This window comes from Salvia hispanica, chromosome 1, assembly GCF_023119035.1.
Source record: "Salvia hispanica cultivar TCC Black 2014 chromosome 1, UniMelb_Shisp_WGS_1.0, whole genome shotgun sequence".
Classification (NCBI taxonomy): Eukaryota; Viridiplantae; Streptophyta; class Magnoliopsida; order Lamiales; family Lamiaceae; genus Salvia; species Salvia hispanica.
This window is the reverse complement of record NC_062965.1, coordinates 31,548,347-31,556,359: the sequence shown is the minus strand read 5'-3', so window position 1 is coordinate 31,556,359 and position 8,013 is coordinate 31,548,347.

Sequence of the window (8,013 nt, the reverse complement as noted above, 5' to 3'; positions counted from 1 at the left end):
ATTGGTTGCAGAGGCCACTGCCTCTACCCACTTAGAGACATAATCAACAGCTACAAGTATGTATTGCTGCCCATTAGACTTGGGAAACGGTCCCATGAAGTCTATTCCCCAAACATCAAAGAGTTCTACCTCGTGAATATTATTCATTAGCATTTCATTTCTCCACGAGATATTGCCGGTTCTTTGGCAACTGTCACATCTCTCTACATTGGCTTTTGCATCCTTGAAGATAGATGGCCAAAAGAATCCGGACTGAAGCACTTTAAATGCAGTTCGACGTGCTCCAAAATGGCCGCCATACTCAGAATCATGGCAAGCAGACAAAATCTGAAGGTGCTCATGCTCTCCAACACACCTTCGAATGACTCCATCACTACAAATACGGAAGAGAAATGGATCTTCCCAAACATACATGCGGGTGTCACTAAAAAATTTCTTCTCTTGGTAAGAAGATAACCCTTCGGGTATAATGCCCGAGACAAGGTAGTTTTCCAAGTTAGAAAACCACGGCAGATATGTTTCCCGTGCTTCCACTTGCAACACTTGCTCATCGGGAAATTTTTCATTGATCCTTTTCTTTTTCTCATCTTCCGTCTCTTCCACGCCTTCTAATCTAGAAAGATGATCAGCTACCAAATTCTCGGTCCCCTTTTTATCTTTGCTTTCCACATCAAATTCTTGTAATAATAGGACCCATCTCACCAAACGAGGTTTTGCATCTTTCTTGTGTATCAAATATTTGATAGTTGAATGGTCCGTGAACACTACCACCTTCGTGCCAAGTAAATATGCACGAAACTTCTCAAAAGCATACACAACTGCTAGCATTTCCTTCTCCGTCGTGGTGTAGTTCAATTGGGCATCATTGAGTATTTTGCTAGCATAGTAGATGGCATGTAGGACTTTCTCTCTTCTTTGGCCTAAAACGGCTCCCACGGCGTAGTCTGAAGCATCACACATCAACTAAAATGGTTTCGACCAATCAGGTCTTCGACTAGCTTTTTCTTGAGCAAATCAAATGCCTTAAGGCATTTATCATCAAAGACGAACTTGGCATCCTTCTCAAGTATATTGCAAAGAGGTTTTGCAATTTTTGAAAAATATTTTATGAATCTTCGGTAGAATCCCGCATGACCAAGGAAACTACGGATGCCCTTCACATTTGTTGGAGGATGTAACTTAGATATCACTTCAATCTTAGCTTTATCCATCTCCAATCTCAACTCCGACACCTCATGTCCCAAAACAATACGTTCCTTCACCATAAATTGGCATTTCTCTCAATGAAGCACTAGGTTCGACTCTTCACATCTTTGTAGCACACGACCCAAGTTGTGTAAACAACAGTCAAAAGATGAGCCAAACACGGAGAAATCATCCATGAAGATCTCCATAATGTCCCCATTCATGTCGGAGAATATTGCCATCATACAACGTTGAAATGTAGCCGGGGCATTGCACAAACCAAATGGCATCCGGCGGAAGGCATAAGTACCAATAGAGCAAGTGAATGTCGTCTTTTCTTGATCTTCCGGGGCAATTGCAATCTGATTCTACCATGAATATCCATCCAAGAAATAGTAATGAGAATAACCCGCAATCCTATCAAGCAACTGATCCAAAAATGGCAACGAAAAATGATCTTTTCTTGTCGCCTTATTCAATCTTCTGTAGTCCATACAAACTCTCCATGCGTTCACCAATCGAGTTGCTAAGACTTCATTCTTTTCATTGACTGTCACGGTTATTCCTCCTTTCTTGGGTACACATTGCACCGGGCTAACCCACTCACTATCGGATATGGGATAAATCATCCCAAATTTCAACAATTTCTTCACTTCTTTTTTCACCACTTGCATAAGTGGGTTCAACCTTCTTTGTCTCTCTCTTACCGGCTTAGCTCCATCTTCCATCAAAATTTTATGCATGCATATTGTCGGGCTAATTCCTTTGATATCGGCTATAGACCATCCTAGAGCTTGCTTGTGCAACTTAAGTAGCTCTATTAACTTGGATTCCTCTTCAATATTTAAGTCAGCCGATACCACAACCGGTAAAGTTTCATCATCACCAAGGAAGACATATTTTAGATTTTTTAGGAGGGGCTTCAATTCTAGCTTTGGTGGTACTTCAATTGAAGGTTTCACATCTGCCACAAAAGTATCCACCAAACATTCATTTTCCAGTTTTGGTTGATCAACTTGATAATCTTCTGTTTCATCAAAATTTACTTTGATTGTCGAACCAAAATCTCTCTCCAAGATCCCTTTCTCATATACACTTCCTTCAATTCTTGATGAGCAACACATCTTGTCAAATATGCATTTATCGAGGACATCAACTCTAAAACACGCATTGGCATCACTAGGGTGCTTCATTGTCTTCTCTACATTAATGGTCACTTGTTCACCATTAATTCTGAATGTGACAGAGTTGTCTTTTGCTCCAAGAAACACATCTCTCGTGGCAAGAAATGGTCTACCAAATAGAATTGGTACCTCTTTGTCCTCGGGCATATCCAAAACTATGAAGTCAACAGGGATGATGAATTTGTCGACTTTGACCAAGACATCCTCTACTATTCCAGTGGGCTTACTATCGAGTGATCAGCCAACTGTAGAGCAATGTCTATAGGCTCCATCATATCCTCTAATCCAATGGCACGTGCAGTTTTCAATGCCATAAGTGAGATCCCCGATCCTTGATCCAATAAGCATTTTGTGAAGATTGTATTGCCGATCTCACAAGGAATCACACAACTTCCGGGGTCCCTCTTCTTCATTGGCATCATTCCTGAAATCAATTGTGAGCAATTCATGCTCAAAGCAACTATCCCCTCATCTTGTAGTTTCTCCTTGTTTGTCATCATATCCTTGAAAAACTTGGAGAACTTGGGAAAATTAGTGAAGAGGTCCACTAATGACACATCCACATTCACTTTTCAGATTACATTCATCATTCACTCAAAATTTCTCTCTTTTGGGACTCTTTTCTTCCTCTTAGATGGGTATGGTGGAGGAGGAATATGATCTGGGAAGTTAAACTTGCTCTTAGGATCTTGTGTCGGACTTGTCATCATATTTCTTTTTTATTCCATCTCTACTATCTTCTTTCCTTTCTGTCGGATTCTTCACCATGTTCCTTGCTGTCGGATACAGCATGTTCTTGACCATGTTGGGCCCCATGCACCAACTCGGGACTTCCCTTACATGCCTCGTCCGCCCCTGCGTGCGAGGAATGCAAGCCATTCGCCCCTGCGTGTAAGATGCCGGAAGTACCTTGGCCGTCCATTAATGGTGTCGAACCCAACTCACGACCACTTCTCAATGTAACTACCTTGCATTGTTCGTTGCCTTTGGGATTGGGCACAGTATCACTCGGAATGGTTGCAGGAATTCTTGTATGAGATGATGTAGCAAGCTGCCCAATTTGAGTGTCAAGAGTCCTCATAGTAGCCTCGAGCTGTCCAAACTTCTCCACAGTTTTATCTTTGAAATTCTCATTCTCCTTTTGACTCTTAGTCATAAAAGAGAAAATTTGTCCCAATTGATCTTCATGTGATAACTTCTTCTCAAAACCCGGAGGTTGGGTATTGCTTCTTGAAGCTCGGCTAGGTGTTGTTTAGACTGTGTGCACAGAAAGGAATAGCAAGCTTCCTAGGTCCAGCGAATCCACTAGATCACAGGGTCTAGGAACTCACGGATCGTTAGAAGATCTCGGTCGTCGGACACACAGAATACCTCTTCAAAAACCCTCAACGACGTATACTAAAATTAGCACAGGGAAGTAGGGATCGATCCCACAGAGATGAATGTGCAATTAAACATGTTCAAGGATTCGGGACTATTTTTGGGTTGGCTGCTTCCACGCAATTTGGGTTGAGGAAATTAAACTAAACTTGGAGTTGAAATCTGCTACGCTAACAGCTAGATCTAGGCAGAAACAGAAATCATGCATATAACTGAAAAAATGAGACAATTACTAGATCTAAGAAAACCATACCCTAAATTACCTAGACCTGGGAAATAAACTGACGGTGGGGACCATTTGCTGAAAAGGTAAAGTACGGATGAAAAGCTGAAAAACAACTAACTAAAGTACTAACTAACAGCGATATCATCTTCTCCAACAATTTGCATAAAAATTTCAGTAGAAACAGAGATGGAACGTAGATCGACACGAAGCAGACTGAAATTTAAAGCAATTAAACGAAGAACATTTAAACTAAACAGATCTGCGACTACTAGATGAAGTAAAATTAAAAGAGAGCAGAAAGTTCGAAATCCATGCACAACTTGATTCCCCTGTTCAGATCCAACCTCGGATGCTAAATCCACTCCGGATCCAAGCATCCGAAACAAACTCCGACCAAAAGTATATCCATAGCTACAGATTCGCCAAACAACCACCGATCAACAACAACAACACAGATCCACAACCTATTTCCCAGATCAAGCACAGAAACATCCAAAACAGAGAATAACATTCAACTGCCGAAATAAAACCTCAAAAAAAAACTCAGAATCAACATAAATCAACACAAAATAAACACCATCATGACATAAACTAAATGCATAGATAATCGGTAAGTAGCATCCAAATCGACTTCCAAACGTTGAAGTTCGATGAAATAAAAGTGCAAAAACTGAATGTAAACTGATTGTATCTTCGCCCTCCGTGAGGACGGTGTTACCACTAACTCTCTCCGAAGATGAACCCCTAGAAACCCTTAACTACCCCAGAATTCCCATTTTTCCCAAGTGTGTGTGAGTGTGTGAGCTGAGAGCAAAATCATGTATGTGGCGTGTGCTGCATGCTCCTCTATATATAGGCGTGGAAGTGGGTCCAGCGAGGTATGAATAGTCTTTGTTACCCTCAGCTATTGACTCCCTTCGTCCAGCCATTTTTCTCTTCAACTTTGCTCACTTTCCTTCGCTTTCCTTCGCTAGTCCCTTGCCTCCAGCTCTTCCTGGATCTAGCGATTCCTTCACACACCTGGCTTAAAAATTGCGTTAGACCCAGTAAAATAAAGTGTTTTTCACCACATAACCGATGCATGAAATTAACCTTATCAAACTGCTCACACTTAAACCATACTTGTCCTCAAGTATAAAGACAAGAAAAAGAATAAGGCGAATTTCAAAGCACGGTTATCCCCTGACCGACTCTTTAGACTCTAAACAGACTCCTAGACCTAGACACAACTAATGCACATATAACAAACACTTAAAGAAAAAACACATAGACACATATGCATGAACTAGCTTCAACTTTAGGCAACCGTCCCCACAAGATTAAGGTCAATCCAATAGGCTGCACTTCTCCAAATTGGCCCCTTCCCTTCTTCTACCTAATCAATCTGTCAGTTCGTCAAGATAGCCCTTTACTTCCCCAATTGTTGGATTCACTCGATCACTCATTCCTCACCAGGGATGTTAGGACCGATTCTCTCATAAGTTATTGTCATACCACTGAAGCGTCGGGTTATGAGAGTTTTCTCTTTTTTACACTTCGTTTCCCCTTTTTTACTGGGTCAGGTTACTATTGCTTCCTGCCCTTAACATATTCCCTCTGGACTTCGTCCAGCTTATACCTCCTTTTTTTTCATCATCTATTTTTTTTTTTTTTTTTTTTCTCTGGACTTTGTCCAGCTTATTCCTCCATTTTCTTCTTTTTTCTCACTTTTTTCCCTCTAGACTTCGTCCAGCTTATAACTCCTTTACCTGGACTTCGTCCAGCTTATACCTTCATAACCTAATTCCCCTATTTTTTCTCCGTCATGACTCTTCTCCCTAAGCATTCAGTGGCGGCCCCATTACATGTGTTAGCTCAAAATTATTTTAGGCTTATAACTCGCTCTTATAGTGGGGCTTCACAACTAAGTCAGCTAAGGCATCCTCTATCGTTCTTACTTCGTCCAGATTGACTTGGCTTATTAAAGGAAAAGGCTTCTAAGTTGAAATACATCCTATCTTCGATTACTCTCACTAAGGAGATCATGCCGTATTATATTCACCAGCTCATGCGACACAGACAAACCTAGACTTAACGACTCATAACATGCTGACAAATACACGCATTGACTCCCCTCCCCCTCCCACTTCACTCAAGCTTGTCCCCAAGCCATCGTCGTGAAGGGGGGAAACAGGGTAATCAATGCAACACACAACAAACAATTTAACCAAATAAAACTTCTCACACTTAGACCGAGCATCGGGCTAAGTGGGAGAAGACACAATAAACAGAAAACATAAACTTCTCACACTTAGACCAAGCATTGGGCTAAGTGGGAGAAGGGAAACACATATAGCAAATATTCACAGAGACACATAATAACAAAGACATAAAAAAAACAAATATAACGGAATGCAGAAAATAAAAGTTACTTGGTCATGGGGGTGATTCACTTCTGGGTCTGGCTCCCTCGAGAGCCAGATTGGGGTGGGATTCCGGGTCGGGTCATCTTCACTTTCTTTTTCGCCGGCAGCTCCGGCTCCTCTTCTTCCTTTTCTTGCTCTGGTTGATCAGACACTGGTTTCTTTAACATCATGGACTTTGACCTGGATGGGATTAACACTGGCTTGGACGCGGATGGGGTGACCATTTGCTTGAGCGGGTGCGGTGGTCGCTGGACGGAGGGACTGCCCTGGCCTGGTTGCATGACCTCGCTGCTGGACCCAGGAGTCACCTTCGACTGGGTCAAGGGGAGTGTCTTTTCCAACCATTTTAACATCTTCATTATAAGCTCCACAGCCTCCGTCATCCGCTCGTTCTGCTTGGCTGACTTCACCGCCAAGTCCGCAATATTTCCCCGCAGGGTCTTCACCTCTTCATGATTCCCGCTCAATTCTTTCCTTATCCCTCCAAACTCTCTCACCATCTCCTTTTCGCATCACTTGCATTTCCTTCCTCATACTTTGCACGTCTTTCCTCAGCTCCTCGACCTCTTCACTCGGCATAGCCTCCGCAGTCTCCCCAGCCTCCGCTTTCACCTTGTCTCCTACCTCGTAGAAGAAAGTTTGTTTGCCGTGAGCTTGGAGTAACCCCTTGTTGAAAAAGTATTCAACACTGAAAGTCTCCGGGGGTTCGCACATCACGACCAAGGGAGCGGTTTTGACTATCTTCATGTCAATATTCCGCTGGAGGTAGGCGCCTAGGAGATGGTAGGTATACATATGTCGAGCAGGGTTGCTTGTCATTTGATGACATGCTTGAGCCAGTAGCCTAGATGCACCTTTACGTCTTTTGCCATGCACCAAGTGAAATAAAGGTCGGTTGTTGTCAGAGCTGAATTTGCAGTTCCCATTAGGTTGTAGCTGATAAACGTCTGAGCAAAATGGAGGATTCGGTCCTCGATGTGAGAGGCCTTAGAGTAGCTGGACTTAAATGCTCCTACCTTGGAGTGGGTAACTAGTTCCCAAGCTGCTTGTACTTTGAATCCTGGCGTGTTCTTCGATACGCCAACCATCCTCTCATTCCATATGCCTTCATCGTCCTCAGCCTTGGTAAACAACCCCATCCTCAAGGACCACTCTCGGATGCTCATTTCATGTTCTTCGTTAAAAAGCCTGAATGTGATGGAGTCCGCGTTGAGGTCAGAAGTGTTCTTTAATCGGAATGTTGAGAAAAACTCCCGTGCTAAGTCCACCGGCACCTTCTCCTGGCTGTGCCTCAATAACCACTCAAAACCGATTGAATAGATACATGCGCGGAAGTCTTCATCACATGCAATCGTCATAAGTTCCTCGGAGCTGTACTGCTTGCCAGACATAGCCATCTTTCCAGCACTGCATCTCTCTTTGTACACTGTGGCCCGTTTCTGATCGTCGAAATGCCTCATCGACTCCAGCAGTTCCTTAGCCAGCCAAACCTCCGGACGCCCATGGATTAACTCTTCTTCAGATTCTTCAAGTTGAGAATTGGACCCAGGAGTAGGCTTAGCTTGTTCCTCGGTAGAGGGAACTTCGGTCACTGGGGAAAGGGTCTCCTCAACCTCCTCGACGGAGGGAGCTT